Here is a 17,087-nt window from a genome sequence, read left to right as displayed (position 1 = left end):
GGCTGGAAAGATGGCTCAGTGCTTAAGAGCGTTGCCTGCTCTTCTAAGGGACCCGGGTTCAATTCCCAGCACCCACATGGCAGCTCACAACTGTCTCTAACTCCAAGATCTGACACCCTCACACCAATGCACAGAAGTTAAAATTAAAATAAATATTTTTTAAAAAGAAAAAAAAAAAAGATGCTAACTGCAGGATCAGGAGGCCTGGTTGCTCTCTCTGTGAGGAGTCTGAGTACTCAATTGCTGTCAGAGGATCTAAAGGTATAAAATGCGGAAGAATGCCAGGAGAGAGAGGTCCCTGGGGTCAGCAAACAGGGGGCGAGGGAGGAGCAAAAATGTCTACAGGCAGAGGCCAGAACAGGACACCAAGTACCTTCTATTGCTTTCCACTTTATCGCCCTAGGGTCAAGCTCTCTCACTGGACCAGAATTCACAGCTTCAGCTAGGCCAGCTGGTCAGCCAGCTCTCAGAATCTGCCTGTCTCCAACACTCAGTCCTGGGTTACACACATGGAGCTGTGCTTAGCTTTTTACCTGGAAGCTGGAGGTTTGAACTCAGGTCTTTATACTTGCAGAACAAGTGCTCTTATGTCACGGACCGTTTTAGTCAGGTATAGGTCCTTTGGGGTCGGGAGTTTTTGAAGTGTTGGTGGGCAGAGATAGCCGAGTGACAAACAGAGACAAAACTTAAAATTGAGTCTGTGAGTGTATTTTGGAGACAAGCAAGCCAGGTTTATATATGCATTTTAAAACGGGGGCATTTACTCGTGGTTACATTATTTTTCCACACAATTTAAAAATACAGGATGTAGTGTAATTATATTGTCATTAATTTTGAACAATCATTTATAAGTCATTAGATTGGTATCAGCGTGTCTTTTTTTTAATCAATGGTCACTGTTTTTTCATTATGTCAAACATCTGTGAGTCAAGACAGTTTTTTTTTTAGTTTATCCGTCACTATCTGAAGTTTTACTCAAATTTTTGTTTGTAAGTCATAATATGAACTATAATTAATTTTTAGCCATGTTTTTATTAACAAGTGGAACGGAACTTAGTGGTAAACTTGCCTGAATGACCGTTGGTTGTAGTTCTAAGTAAAGGGTCGTCTAGTGGCACAGTTACATTTGAAGAGTTTTTTTTGATAAGAAAAATAAAAACATAGGCAGAAAGAGAAAACAGTTAGAATGTTTCTAAACCCTGAGCAATAAGAGAAAGGGAGGGGCAGGGCTGTAATTAGTTACTCCTGGCAAGAACATCAGACCCGATTTCAGGAGGCTTTCCTTTTGAGTAGGGGTCGTCGCCTCGGGTTCTGTAGTAACGTTTGTCATACATGCTTTACTGGATGGCTTGTGACACTCTTACCCACCGAGCCATTTCTTTAGCCCCACCCCCCACCCCCAGATATTCGAAAAGTAGAGAAAGATTTAGACAAAGAGTGAGTGCACCTTGGTAGGCAGAGCCATGTGAGCCAGGGTTTAGAGCCAGAGCATCCTTGTCATGTTAGGGAGGTGGGCTGATGTAAAAATGTAGATGGTGGTTTTCAAAAAATCTTGACCAGGACTTCAGAGTGAAAACTGTGTTTTAGGGGCTCAGGAAAGGGCCCAGCGTCCATACAATTCTCGCCTCGTAAGCCTGAGGGCCTAAGTTCAATCCTTAGAACCCATGAAAAAAATGGTAGACACAGCGCTGGGGACAAGACAGGAGGGTCCCTGGGGCTCTCTGGCCAGCCAGTCTGGTGTAATCGGGGAGCTCCTGGCCAACAAGAGAACCTGTCAAAGGAAGTAGAAAACAAGGCTGAGATGACACACCTGATTTGTCCTCTGGCCTCCACACGCTTATGCGTATACATGTACACACACCTCTAGCATGCACATGAACACGCACATACGTATGTACACGAACACATAAGTGTACATACACATATAATAAAAAAGAGAAAAATTCTTTATGTTCAAATGACGTACACTCTGTACACACCTATGTAGACATGCCAGGATACCTATCCATGGCAGCCCCGTGGGCGTGCATGGCCACACCCCGTCTGGAGTACAACCCAGGGCTTTGTGCATGCTTGCCAAGCACTCTGCCAACTGAGCTACGTCTCTAGACTCAAAGTGCTTTTTTTTTAAGATTTAGAAATAAATCCTAAGGCCTACTACAACACAGGGAGTCTTGGGGATAGTTCCCTGGGTGACATTATCCAAACACAGAAGGTAGAGACTGAGTCTGTCATCGTGAAGTGCGCCCGGAGTTGCCAGGTTTCACAGAGACAGAGAGAAAAGCACGGCTGAGAGGCGTGATGGGAGCAAGTTCTGCCCTGGGCAGCGTTTCAGTGGGAGAAGATGAAAAGGGTCTGATGAGGCACCCAGTGATGGCCTTGGGGCCATGGAACTGTTTCTTCACATCAGTCAAGAAGCAGGTTTGGTGTTGTGTTTTAGCACATGCGCACTCAGGACTATAAAAAGCCTGCACCAAGCCAACAGTGGTCTTCACAGCTGGGGAGAGCCTGTGAGGGCCAGTGCAAGCAGGGAGACCTTTCACCGTTATGCTCTATGCTTCTGTGTGGTTTGCCAGGTTTTGATTTTGTTTTTTTGACATAGGATTTCTATGTGTATCCCTGGTTGTTCTGGAACTCACTCCGTAGACCACATGGGTCTAGAACCCAGAAATCAGCCTGTCTATGCCTCCTCCTGGGTGCTGGGAGCCATCACAACCCAGCTAGTTTGCCTGTTTTGTTTTGTTGTTTTTGTTGTTTTTTGTTTTGTTTTGTTTTTTGTAGAAGCACTAACTTGTGAATGACTCCTCTCTGTCTCTCTGTCTCTGTCTCTGTCTTTGTCTGTCTGTCTGTCTATCTGTCTCTGTGTGTGTGTGTGTGTGTGTGTTTCTTTTCCTTTTTTGTTTTTGTTTTTGTTTTTTGAGACAGGGTTTCTCTGTGTAGCATTGGGTGTGTGTGTTTTTCAAAGTGACCCCAGAATTAGAGAGAATTGGAAAGTGGGCATGAGGGAGGTCTGGGGGTGTGGCTGTGGGTTCTGTACCTCCAGCCTCGGTGCTGAGAGCAGTGGGTGAGGAGGACTCACCAGAGGGAGTTCAGATGCTATCCCACAGCTCCATGGGGGGGCTGATGAAGCAGCTTGGTGCTCTAGGAGTGCTTACCCAGCACGCACAGTACCTTGGCTCAATGCCTGGCACCATATGAATCAGGTGTGGTGGTGCAGGCCTCATTCCCAGAGCCCAGGCAGCGCTTCTCAACCTTCCTGATGCTGCAACCCTTTAACACAGTTTTTCATGTTGTGGTGACCCCTCCCCCACATAAAATTATTTCATGGCTACTTTGTAACTGTACTGTTGCTACTGTTATGCATTGTAATGTAAACATCTGATATGTGACCTCCGAAGGGGTCACAACCCACAGGGAGGAACCACTGACTTAGAAGGTAAGGAGGATTGGAGGCTCAAGGTCATCCTCAACTCCATAGCTACAAACTACATAACTACAAAAAAGTCAATCTGGCCTATAAAAGACCCTGTCTCAATAAATCAACCAATAAACATAATATGGAAGGAAGTTGGGCATGGGAGTACACAGCTATAATCCAAGGGTTTAAAAAGTAGAGACCTGGGTGTGGTGGGGGCACGCCTTTAATCCCAGCACTCTGGGAGGCTGAGGCAGGTGGATCTCTGTGAGTTTGAGGTCAGCCTGGTCTACAGAGCGAGTTCCAGGGCAGCTATGGCTACACAGAGAAGCCCTGTCTCGAAAAACCTAAATAAATAAACAAACAAATAAATAAATGACAATAATAAAGGTAGAGGCAGAAGGATTGCTTCAAGTAAGGGCACTGGGAATACAGATCGGGTGCTTGGTCCAACCTACGGATCCAAGAGGACTTCAGTAGCAACGTCTGCAACCAAGGCACAACCAGGAAGGAGCCTGCAGTACCATCAGGCAACTAGAGTGAGGCAGGCACCCTGTATCCCCAAGAATCTCCATAGCTGCAGGCAGAGGCTAGAGCAGGGAGGCTCCTGCCCTGCCCCCTCCCTGGAGACCGTGGGGGGCACCTTGGGAATTGTGCAAACTCCTTCCCAGTTGTGGCGTTCCTTACCTGTTAGGAGCTGGCGGTTTATTGGTAAGCCCCTGATGCTACACTGGGGCAGAGGTGGATACAGAGTGGGGGTGGGGCTGAGAAAAAAACAGCAGGCTTCACCCTCTCCCCTTCCCCCTGCCACAGCTTGGAAGGAAAGGGAAAACATCTCCCCCTGCAAAGAGCCCCCGACCCTAATCACATCTGGTTCCCATTGGCCCTGTTTGGTTCCAATTGACTCACTTCCTGCTACCACCTCTGGGAACCCCCCATTCTCCAGCTGTGGGGAGCAGCCCCCTCCTCCTTCAGCCTTTAGCAAGTTCTGCCCAGAGGGGTCCCCAATGACCTGACCTTGCTTCTTGGCCTACACCATGAACATGTTTCATCTTGCTGCCTCTTAGACTTTTACTGTGGCTGCCCTCCCCCTGTTCTTGGGGTGCCCTGGGATTTCACGGTACCCATTACAGCCTTCTGAGTCCCATCCAGATCTTCAGGAGTCCAATTTAGCTTGGTCCCTCTACTCCGTCATGGGCCCTTCCATGTCCCCGACTCCACTTCATATACAGAGTCCCTTCTGTCCTCTCCCAGATCCATGTCTGCCTGAGGCCACTCCAATTCAAAGTTCAAAGCTACTCTCAGGGCCACGGGACCTCAGAAGTAGGGCTCGGGTAGCATGTGAGTGGGGCTGGAGACGGTCAGGGGAGAAATGATAGTTCCAAAGACAGGAGGGACTCAGTCTTGGGAGAAGGGACCCAGGACCCAGGTGGACCCTGAGGTTACAGTTCCCTGGAAGGTGGCTGTCTTACTCAGCCCTAGTCTGGTCGTGTGTGGGTACGGCTATAGTGACAGAATTTGCCTCCAGCTCTCCTGGCTCCAGACCCTGCCTTTGCTACTGATCAGTTGTGTGACCTTAGGTGATACATGTCCCACAGGACAGTCACACTGTGTCACTTCTGCGTGACTGGAACAGAGGTCCTCTTCTTTCCTCGTGGCACTGTTCCCTGCATCCCTGGGGAAAACTGAGCTAATAAGCGCTGTTTCTATTAGTTTTAATAATATCACCCCCATCTTACAGAGTCAAGAATGGCTAGGTCCCCACTAGGGCTGTGGCTCTGTCAGTGTGGTATTTGCCTAGTAGGCACAAAGCCCTGTGTTCTGTCCCCAGCACCAGATCAAGTGGGTGGCAGGGTATATAATCCTATATTTCACCTATAGTCCCAGCACCCATCCAGGAGGTGGAGGCTGGAGGCTCAAAACTCAAGGTCCTTTTCTTCTGCATAGGGAGCTTAAGGCCAGCCTGGACTATACAAGACCCTGTCTCAAAACTAACAGAGAAACAAGCAAACAAACAAACAAACAAATTCTGACCCAAGGTCACACATCACGCCTCTTGGGTGTCTCTCTCTCTCCCCCTGTGGTTCGGAGGCCACAAGTGCCCCCCAGAGACTTGAGATCTGATTCTATGATCATACCCACCGAGCTCTGGACCAGACTCTAGACCATCCATCTGCTCATGACCAGGGTTCATTTGTGTCTCCCTGAAAGCCAGTATCAGACATCTTGCTGCAGCTGCCAACCTACTCATCCATCCCATAGACTTTGGCTGAGCATCACCTGGGAGCCACATGACAAAAAAAAATTCCTAAATTCAGACCCCTCATCTGTAGAATGGGGATGTCTCCAGAGGAGTAAAGGAACTCGGTGTCATTTTCTCAACGTCCTTGTCACACATTTAAAGGGGTAAAAAGGCCGAGCCGTGGTGACGCACGCCTTTAATCCCAGCACGCAGGAGGCAGAAGCAGGTGGATCGCTGTGAGTTTGAGGCCAGCCTGGTCTACAAAGGGAGTCCAGGACAGCCAAGGCTACACAGAGAAACCCTGTCTTGAAAAACCAAATAAATAAATAAAAGGGTAAAAGGGTGGTGAAATTAATTTTAGTAATATTTTTAAGCCCTTATAGCACCCATCATTTTCATTTGGGGGGGGGGATATTGGTGTAAAAACGGTTGTCGCTATCTGTGTGTACTTTGCCCTCGGGTCAAGGGTCACATCCATTTGGTCTATCCCCATCCCAGGTTCCCAGGGCAATGCATTCCTGACTGAAAGATGCTACTCAGAGCGTGTGAGCCTCTAGATGCCAGGCTAGCCCACGGTGGGAAAGTGTGAGACAAAGGGTGTTGGTCGCTTTGGCCATGCCTGACAGACCTTTTTTTTTTTTTTTTTTTTTTTTTTTTTTTGCTGCACAGTGGCTTCTGCCCAGCATTGCTTGCTCTGCCAGCAGTCAGGGCCCTCTGGGTAGTGCCCTGGGACCAGGACTGGGGCCCTGTCTTCTTTCTGGGAAGGAGGAGAGGACGGGGAAGGACAGGCTGGGGCTGTAAGCAGCGAGCTGCCGCAGCGCCTGGCATGGGGACAGGGTTTGTTTGCACCTCTTTGAAGCTGGAAGATGAAAGCGGGGGCCCACATGGCCTGCCTTTGATTCTCTTCTCCCTGGGCCCCAAGCAGCTGTAGCAGGGCCAGCGCCCAGCCCTTCGCTGCCCTAGGGGACAGGAGGGGCCTCTGGCCCAGGGCAGTTCTCCCCCTGGGTGGCTGGGGGCTAAGTGGCCAGACTCACCCAAAAGGAAGGCAGCAGGTAGTGTGACACATAGAACTGTGCTGTCATGCTGCTGGGAACAGCCCTTCAGGTGGCGACTGAGCACCCACCATTTGCAATTATTCCTGGAGACGAAACGCAAGAGGGGAAGGCGGTGAGACGATCAGTGAACACCCACCCTCACTAAGCCCTCAGTGATCGTGTGCGCATGCGCGCACGCCTATCGAGGCCAGAGGTCGACATAATTTTCCAGGTTGCTTTTGAACCCCAGTCTCTCATTGAACCTGAACTTAACTGATTTGGCTAGACTGGCAAGCCCCAGGTGTCCTGCTGTCTCCACCTCCCCAGCTCTGGGATTCCAGGCAGTCTACCATACCCGGCTTGTCCACATGGCTTTGGGGGTGGGGGTCGAACCCAGGTCCCCATGCTTGTTCAAGCATGATGGAGGCGCTGCCCCAGTCCTAGCAAATCTTTTTGAGGTTGAGGGCTTACCCTATGCCAGGCACTGCTCTGGGTTCCCTCCCAGTGGGTGACACAGGACAGGCAGAAGGAAATGTATAAAGGGCTCAGCTCCATCCGTCACATGGCAAGTGTTTGGCCGTGTCACCCCCATCATCATCATCATCACCATTTCTTCAGAATCTACTGACCACTGCAGTCTCTGAGGAAAGGGAACCCACTCCAGGAACAGCACTCAACCCCAAGACCCCACCAGAGAGGTGAGCCGTGGTGGGAGGGCCACTGGCTGCTAAGGGCAGGGACACTGAGCTTAGGGTTCTGGGGGATAAGTAGTTTGAGATTATGGAATGTCCACAGAACTTTGGGACAAGCATGTGCCTGTGCACACCATGGCTCCTATCACCTCCCATAGTATAGGCCAACCACCCCCATTCTGGTCTCATACTATTCAGCACTTGGGGAGCCAGGCCCCTTGCCCAGTAGCTCAGTGCCCAGCTCTTGCTAACTCTTGTGGAGAAGGCAGGACCCATAAGAAAGTAAAAGGCTGTGGTCAGAGACGAAGTGGCTCTGAAAAAGGGTCCCAGGCTCCAATCTCTCTCTCTCTCCCTCCTCTCTCTCTCTCTCTCTCTCTCTCTCTCTCTCTCTCTCTCCTCTCTCTCTCTCTCCTCTCTCTCCCTCCTCTCTCTCTCTCCCTCCTCTCTCTCTCTCCTCTCTCTCTCCCTCCTCTCTCTCCTCTCTCTCTCTTCTCTCTCTCTCTCTCTGTCTGTCTGTCTCTCTCTCTCTCTCTCTCTCTCTCTCCACACCAATGCTGCTGCTCCCCATGTTGCAAAGGGAAGACTCAGACCTGAAGCCCCAAGGCACTGGTGCTCACCTATGGTGGCATTCCTAGGAGGAAGCACAGCCTGGGTTTAAGCTAAGATTTACTCACTGCTTCCAAAGTCTGTTCTTCTCACCAATTCACCGCCAAGAAGCTGGGTCCTTCTCTCCCGACTCAGTTAAGTCCAGGCAACTTGAGACCTTGTCTACAAGCAGAAATTAGCAGCCTGGGAGACAGACCTGTCGGGTGGGGACCCCACCAATACCCTTGACACCCCCTGCCTGAGACACTTTGCCTCTACCAGATACAGCAAACCCACAGGGCTTCATACCCCTCAGGATTATGTCAGATGAAGCCCCAGCACAAAAGAATATTGCAAGTCCCTCAAGTGTTGTAGTGTCATAAGGCTGTACATTATGGCTACCCTATGACCTTCAGGCTGGAGGGATGGCTCAGAGGGGAAAGGTGCTTGCCACCAAGTCTAATGTCTTAACTCCCTGGGTCTCACATATTGGAAAGAGAGATCTGACTTCTGCAAGTTGCCCTCTGACTTCTGTGCCAGGGTACACATGCTCCTCTCCCCAAAATAAATAATGGATGTATGGATGGATGGATGGAAGGGTAGATAGATAGAGATAGACAGATATAGGTAGATGGGTGGATGGATAGATAGATAGATAGATAGATAGATAGATAGATAGATGAATAGATGGATAGATAGATGTAAAATTTTTAACTGAATTTAAGGTGCGTGGTGATGGTGCTCACCTTTAATCCCAGCACTTGGGAGGCAGAGGCAGGGGGATCTCTGTGAGTTTGAGGTCTGCCTGGTCTATAGTGAGTCCAGGACAGCCACAGCTACACAGAGAAAACCCTGTTTCGAAAAACCAAACCAAACAAACCAATGTTGTCTTCTCCTAGGAATGGGGGTATATTTGTACTGACTTTCTTGAAACATGCATGGCAATGGTGTGGTTTTAGTCTTTTCTTTTCATTTAAAAGTCATATTTGTGCTGGGTGTGGCAGTGCACACCTTTAGTCCCAGCACTTGGGAAACAGAGGCAGATGGATCTACATGAGTTTGAGGCCAGCCTGGTCTACAGAGTGAGTTCCAAGAAGTCAGGGCTGTCTAGAGAAAACCTGCCAAAAAAAAAAAAAAAAAAAGAGTTGGCTGTGGTGGCACACGCCTTTAATCCCAGCACTCGGAGACAGAGGCAGACAAATTGCCGTGAGTTCAAGGCCAGCCTGGCCTACAAAGCAAGTCCAGGAGAGCCAAGATAACATAGAGAAACCCTATCTTGAAAAACATAAAAAACAAACAAAAATGAAAAAAAATCATATATTTGGTTTGTATGCATGTGTGTGTGTCTGTGGGGGGGGCAGAGGGCACCCAGATATAATTGACATATCAAATTGACCATTTCCTGGCTATTTCTGCTTAGGTTGTGCCTGTGTCAGGGAAAACACCAAGTAAGTAACAGCACAGGCCCAAGGTGTGAAGGCAAAGGCCAGCACCCTCCTGCCCAAATGGGAGGGGCGGTAGGACACTGGTACTGCCGACCATGATGAGGACCAGGCACAGGTAAGCTGCGAGAGAGGCCAGCGGACGTCATCCACATCCATTCAGGCCACGTGTTGCGGAGCCTGGAGGCCACATTGCTGCCTCTCCTCCCTGGCCGCGCAGCTGGCTGATGTAGAGCACACATGTTTTGACTGAAGCCCTCTCCCCCCACCTCTTGAACACACCAACATTAAAGGGAGCATAGCTTTGTAAAACTGAAACTATAAAACGCTTCTGAAACCCAGCCCGGGGGATTAAAGAAACCACATGAAAAGGGGCTCGGGCCGACCTGGATGCTGACTTCCTGTTCAGAAGTTCGCTCAACATGTGCCTCCCACCAGGGCTCGTAGTGTGGATAAGGAGGAGGAGGAGGAGGCAGGAGAATGGCCAGGGCCAGGAGGCATTCAGGAACCTCCAGTAGTCCAAAGGATAAGCTACAGTGCTTGGCCTGGTGACCTCAGCAGGGTCCTTCCAGGCCTCTGACCTGCAGAGGCTCTGAGTACCAAGACAGTGACCTTGGCTATAGGAGCAGACAGTTCAGGAGTCATGCTGTGGTCAGGCTAGCTCCCCAGCTTCTGCCAGTCTCCTCAGCTGTCTGACTATAGTGTCCACAGGCCTGGCTACTTGGCCGTGCAAGAAGTGCCTGGAGCCCTGGCTCATCCTTCCGTCCAGCCACAGTGAGCCTCTCTGCTGGGCGCTGGAGAGATGGCTCATTTGGTAAAGTGCTTGCAATGCAAGTATGATGGCCTGAGTTAGATTACTCATGTGACAAAGCTGGGTATGGGGCTAAAGAGATGGCCCAGTGGCCCAGTGGTTAACAGCACCGCCTGCATTCCCAAAGGACCCAAGTTCAATCCCCAGCACCCACAGCAGGTGCCTTATAGCTGCTTGCAACTCCAGACCCAGTGTATGTGATACCTCAGACCTCCACAGACACCTGCATTCACACACACACACACACACACACACACACACACACACACACACACACGAGTTGAATCTACAGGAGCTGACTGTAGATTTGAATATCATCTTTGCTACTTCTCAGCTCTGGGTCTGCTCCAAGACCCTACAGGCTCACTTAGGGGAAAGTGGTCAGCCAAGTGCCAGGTGCGTGGGAAGAGCTCCACAGGGCAGCCCACCACTGCCTCTCACGTTATTGAGCATGGCCAAGTTACATCAGTGCTGTAGCATGCTAGTCCAGCTGGCACAGTCAGAGCGCTGGGCTGGAAAAGGACGGAAGGGAGGCCCACGCTCTGGTCTCCCAAGCCTAAAGTTTGACTTCTCTGTCTTGTGGGGTGACCCCTCTCTGAGCCCAAGGTGTTCAGTCTTGGAAAAGATAAGGGAAGACAAGCTTGTCAGAGGTCTCCTCAGTCTCAGATGTTTTAGTTGGGGCTAGAAAAAAAAAAGGGAGTTCTCGTCAGCTTCCTTCATAGATTCTTGATTTAGTGGCCAAAGAAAGGCCTCTAAGGACTGCCGGTCTTGAGGATGTCCATGCCCTGCATACACTCCTGGTGCACGTGCACACGCACACCCATGCGCACGCGCATGTGCACACACACCCACTACATGCCACACACACATAAATGCAGACACCCTTATTCGACACACACCACAGGCCACTTGGCAGCCACTCCCAGCCCCCCACCACCTTCACTGGAGCCCTCCCTCCATTACATAAACTCCCCGTGCCCTCCAGTGTCCCCCGCAATCACTTACCTAATATTAGGATATTAAAAAATATGGCAAGATTTTAAGAGACTTATTAAAATGCAATTAGCAGCATGTACGACCTAAGCAGGGAGATTATTTTTAAAAATGACTTGATTGTGCGGAATACCACGCACCTTGCTGAGGCCGTAAACCTGCCAATCATACATACTCTCAGATGAGGAGTTTTCCTTGCTTTCTCTTTGTCCTTCAGGATCTTTTCATGCCCCCAGTGACTAGGAAGGTGGTACCCCCACACACACACAAAATCTGCCCATTTGCATTTATTTACACTAAGATCATCTGAAAGACCCCATTGGGAGGACGTCAAAGGGTTAGTCAAGTCCAAAGATAAAGCTGCAGAAACTTAAGAAGTCAGCACCGTCCCAAAGGGTGGGCAAGAGACGGAAAGCCCCTACCTCATCCATTGCTCAGATGAAGGTACAGTCTCCTGCTTATGGGGAACTGTTCTTTGCTATGAAAAGGTTGAAGAGAGAAAGGCTGAAATGAGGAGGAAGACCTCCTAGGAAGGGAGGTACCACTGACCTCTTCTGAGGGTTGAACCCCAGAAACACACACCCCCACCGCAAGCCCCCCCACCCCACCCTTGCAGCCGCTACAGATCGAGCTGGAACAGTGTGTTATGCTGCCCCCTGCTGACTGCTCTCCACATTGCAGCTCCGCTCTTCAGGTCTGGGGACCCAGTTGAGGGCTCTCCCCCTGGGTTCAGGGTCAACTCTTCTCCATGCAGAAGGATCACGAGGACGCCCACCGCCCGCAAGATCTCTCCCATGACTCGAATCTGCAGAGAACATGCACTGGAGTTGTGAGGACTTCTGCCGCCGCTTCCCAGGCAGCCCCGCCCTGGCTGGAGGAGTTTATCAAATGTGCTTGCTGCTTCCTGGCATTAGGCTCCCCCTGGCACTTTTATTCCAGCCATAAAAAGGCTATTTCATTGAGAAATAAAGTCCCATCTCCCTGACGTGTAACTCCTTTCAGAGCCCTTACACAACTGCCAGGCAAAATTTATGCTTCCTGGATGCTCTCTCTTGTGATTGCAACTGGAAATTGGGCAGAAAGCTGGAAGGCGGATCTCCTTTCTGGCCAATAGACCTGTGTGTGTTTCTTTGGCCTAAAGAATCCTGAAAATCCAAGCTGTGCTGGAAGGATTCCTTGCCTGGGAACAAGGAGCCCAAGACAGATGACCCTGAATCACTATTTTCCAGCTGCATGACCTTGGAAGAGGCCGTGAGCCTCAGTTTCCTCATCTATAAAATGGGAAGAGGCATTTCTCTCTTCCTCAGAGGGGTGGTTCTGCGTGCAGAGGGCAGACGAAGGTGGCAAGTCTTTGGAAATGGAATGTCACCTTTGTCTAGAGGCAGGGGAGTTCTCACTTAGGCGTACCTGACTCTCTCTCTCTCTCTCTGAAGCAGTTGTTTTCATTTGTGCAATGGAGCAGCAAGCCCTCTGGAAGACTTGTTTTTTGTTTTGTTTTTTTTCGAGACAAGGTTTCTCTGTGTAGCCCTGGCCCCTGGCTGTCCTGGACTCAGAAATCCACCTGCCTCTGCCTCCCCAAGTGCTGGTGGAAGCCTTGTTAGAAAGTGAACTGCTAGACCTCATTGGCTTAATTTCTACATCTGTCATCTGGGGTGTGGCCCAGTTTGTTCCCTTCTGCATCGGCCATGCTAGACAGTGGTAACAGAGCTACATTTCCCATTTAAGAATTTGTATTTCTGCCAGGCGTGGTGGTGCACGCCTTTGATCCCAGCACTCAGGAGGTAGAGGTAGGAGGATCACTGTGAGTTTGAGGCCAGCCTGGTCTACAAAGTGAGTCCAGGACAGCCAAGGCTACACAGAGAAACCTTGCCCCCCCCCCAAAAAAAAACCAAAATAAACAAACAAGAAAAAAGGAATTTGCATTTCTAAGCCAAGCCTGATGGGAGATGGCTGTAATCTCATCAACTGGGGGGAGGGAGGTTGGAAACAGGGTGGATCAGAAGTTCAAGGACAGCCTCAGCTACGTGGTGGGTTCAAGAGCAGCCTGGGCTATAAGATACCCTGTCTCAAAAAAAAAAAAAAGAAAAGAAAAGAAAAAAAGAAAGAAAGAAAGGAATTAAGCAATTTGCCTTTCTAGAAAATTCCCAGGGAATGCTGATGTTGCCGGCGGGGCCCTCATTGTGAGAACCAGAGTTCTGAAAGTCCCAGCGCTAGGGTATGGAATGGCTCTCCCTAGGTCTCAGAAGAGGAAGAGGAGGGCTGGAGAGGAGATAGGGCTAAATTGGTAGAGGTCTTGCCTAGCAGGCCAAAGCCTTGGGTTCCATGTCCAGCCTTACAAGGTGGCTCATGCCTGCAATCTCAGCACTCAGGAGGTAGAGACAGGAGGGTCAGGAGTTCAAGGTCATCCTAAGTTACACAGTAAAGTCTTGAGAGCATCCTTGCATGTTTGGCAAAGAATAAGTGTGTGCAGGAAGTAAAGGGGAACAGCTGTAGAGAAAAGAAGAAACGGCCCATGGCTGGGTACATGTCCCGACTGTCATCCAGCCTGGCTTGCCTTGATACCTGTGGCAGCCTACAGCAACCGCCACCCTGCCACCCCCAAACCCAGGCCTGAAAGAAGTAGAGACAGGGGGAGATGGCAAGGCTTGGGCTGAGCCAGGGCCCAGACACCCTCTACACAGTGTCTTCATTTCTACCAACAGACTTGCCTTATCCTAGGTCAGAGGTTCCAGCCACCCTACTTTTACACACCCCCCATCCAGGCTTAGCAAGGGAATTGACTACCAAGGTCACAGCAGTCCTGGACCTGACCAATCTGGTCCCTACCCCGCCCCACCCCGGCTCTCCCTTCCACACAGCCTCTCTTGTTACTCGGTAATTTGGAGAATTACTGAGTTCATAACTGCAGTTCCAGTTTAAGTAAGACTCAAATACCCAATGGAGACTTACAGCCAGTGCTAAAAGGGTATGCTGTGACAGGAAGCCATCATCGAAAATCTGAGCGTTCAGGGCCACAGGCTTGGTGCTCACAGAGACAAACCCAGGGGTTTCCTGGCTCCACACTGACTACTCCACAGAGAGAAGAGAGGTGCAGTGTATGCAGGCTAGCTGTGGGCTCTGTATTGTCACTGAGGAAGAAAAGATGGGAACCCAAGACGCCCGATGAAGTCTAATTACATTGAGTATCCTGGGCTGGCCAAGACCTCTACCCTGCCCCAACCCAACCCCCGCAGAGCTGCCCTTTCCGAGATGTCATGGCACACAGATGTGTCAGATATAAGCAGATGCCCACAAGACCTGGGAGGTCTCAACAAGAAAATTCGATGTCCCCAAGTCAGGGACAATGTTCATGAATATGCCTGCCATAGCCCCAGAATTGGTCATGGTTGCCATTTTTGCCCTGGTACATCAAGGTTGGGGGCGGGGGGAGGGTGGGCGTCACAGAGTTGGTGTTGTTACATCTTAAAAGAGAACCAGAGTCCCGCACAGAAGCCCCAAGCACTTTCTAGTTAAAGACTTCCCACTTTTGAGAGGACGAGGAGACCGAGGCAAGAGGGAAGAGATGTCTGCCTATTGTTTGTTCCAGCTGGAAAGAGCACCCAGAGCCCCGCCCAGTTCATGCCTAGGCTCTTCCTGCCTTGTGGATTACTGGGCCTTTTATAGTGGTTGGTTTTATTCTATTTTGTTTTGACATAGTCTCATGTATCTATCCCAAGCTGGTCTCCAGTGTGCCATGTAGCTTAGAATGACCTTGAACTTCTGACCTGGAACATCCACCTCTGGACTGCTGGGATTCCAGGCGTGTGCCACCATGCCCAGTTTATGCAGTACTGGGGACCAAACCAGAAGCCCTGTGCTCTTGCCAGTACTCTACCTCCCGGGCTACGTCCTCACCCTGAGCCTGACGGCTTCATTAACTCCGTTCCCTTTGTCTGGCATCCAAGGATGCTGGTTGATAAAACCCACGGGGGACTTGGGAAAGACCTCAAGAGTCACAGAGCTCCTGCGTGTGCTCATGGCCTCCCTGGTTTGTGATGTCCCAGCTCTGGGTGGCCTTGAAAAGGAGAAGAGGAAAGGTAAGAGGTGGAGGAAAAGAAGACAAAATGACTCCCAGGGGCAATACTGTAGCCACAGTGAAGAGCCTTGCTTCCTACCAGCCACATCTCAGGCATCATTAGGGCAAAGGAATTGCACACGATGCGAAAGGTACCTTGGGAGTCACTTCCCTTCTAGGACAGCAGGTGAGTCCTGAACCAGCCCTTGTTCTCCAGGCTCCTGGCTGCTGTCTTAATCTTCTGACCAACCAGTTAGCCATGGCCGCCTTTGTATAGGTACCCACTTAAGGCCACTTGTTTCCTAAAGGTCATGCCTTATTAGATGCCCATTGAGGGTTAGAGTAAAACTCCCTCTAGACATTCAAGCCCTCAGGGTCCCTGCCTTCCACACCATCCTGCTTAAACACCTTCTTCAAAGACCTTTCTGTCCCTCGGCACCCTTGTAATTCCTGTCGCTTGGCCTAGATGACCTCACCCATCCTTCTTCTCTTTTCTGGCAGTGGGAAGGATTGTTTGTGCTTCTTATTCTTGAGACAAGACGGGGTCTCCTTTTGTAGCCCCTGATGGCCCTCCAGTGCCTTCTGCTTCAGAGTCCTGAGGACTGGGTCCACAGGCCTGCGCCACCGTGCCTTGCACCTGCCTCCTCTGACTATTTCTGGGTTCGCCTCTGACCTCCTTGCTGCATCCTGACAATCTTACTTGAAGCAACCCCCACCCCAGCTGCTTGCTTGGTTCTCTCCAGGGCACTGGGAAACATCTGGAATTGCCCCACGTGGTTTTTACGTCTCCAACCCTAGAACACACACACACACACACACACACACACACACGAAGGACTTTTCTCTGCCTAGAGAGCCTCCTTGGAGCTGGAATGGTACCTGGTACAAAGGAATGGCCCCATAGACTGTCAAAGCATGGCGTCTCGAACAGCATGGAGTCTCGAACACACGTGGCAGAAGTGGGGTTGGGGTGGCGGCTGTCTGCAGAATGACCATGAGCCCAGGGCATCAGGCTGGCCTCTGACCACTCATCTCACTAGCATCTGAAGGTGTTCCAGTGTGGGATCCCTGGGCTCCTGTGAGTTACAGACCCATGGGGTGGGGGGAGACAAGACCACCTAGCCATGTGCCCAGGATGTGGGAACCTGGGCTGTCTTCTGTTGTCTTCCCCCTCTAGGTGTCAGGCTTGCCTTGGCATGGGGGCTGCCATCCCCAGGCAGCAGTTAACCGCAGGGGATGTGCGGGGGGGGGGGGGCTGGGAGGTTTCAGGGGGCAGGGGAGGGGGCTGGCCTAGGAGTCACGGTTCGGATTCAAGAAGGGAAATCATCTGAGCTTTTAAAAAATTAAATGGAGTCAGTAATTTGATTTCAGAGAGAAGCTGAAAACCTTGTAATGGCAGGAGCAGCTCAATTCCGTGGTGAAAAGGAAAAGCCTTAAATGGGGCTATTAAGCCTTTGCCTGGGATGGATCTGCCCAGAGAAAGAGGAAGAAGGGGGGCACGCAGGGGGGAGAAGTCATCTTCGAGGTAGGGACCGTTTATCAGCCAAGACATCCCTGATTATTTATTTATTTATTTAGTTCGCATTCAGGGCTGGCATTGCCGCTGGCCTCCTCTTGGCTGTGTTTCAAATCCCACTTCCAGCCATAGGTCGGCCCCGGGGGTGGGGGTGGGGGGCTGGGGGTGGGGGCGCGAGGCACTGCCCTCTCAGGGAAGCCCTGAGTGGGGTTCCGGCCCAGGCCACTATGCCTGGCCATAGCTGGGCTTCTGGGCCACAGAGTTTGGGAGCTCTGGGTGACTGCAGGTCAATGGGTCTGTCCA

Source organism: Acomys russatus, chromosome 29 (assembly GCF_903995435.1).
Source record: "Acomys russatus chromosome 29, mAcoRus1.1, whole genome shotgun sequence".
NCBI lineage: Eukaryota > Metazoa > Chordata > Mammalia > Rodentia > Muridae > Acomys > Acomys russatus.
The sequence above is the reverse complement of the archived record's forward strand: the minus strand, read 5'-3'. Positions refer to the sequence as shown.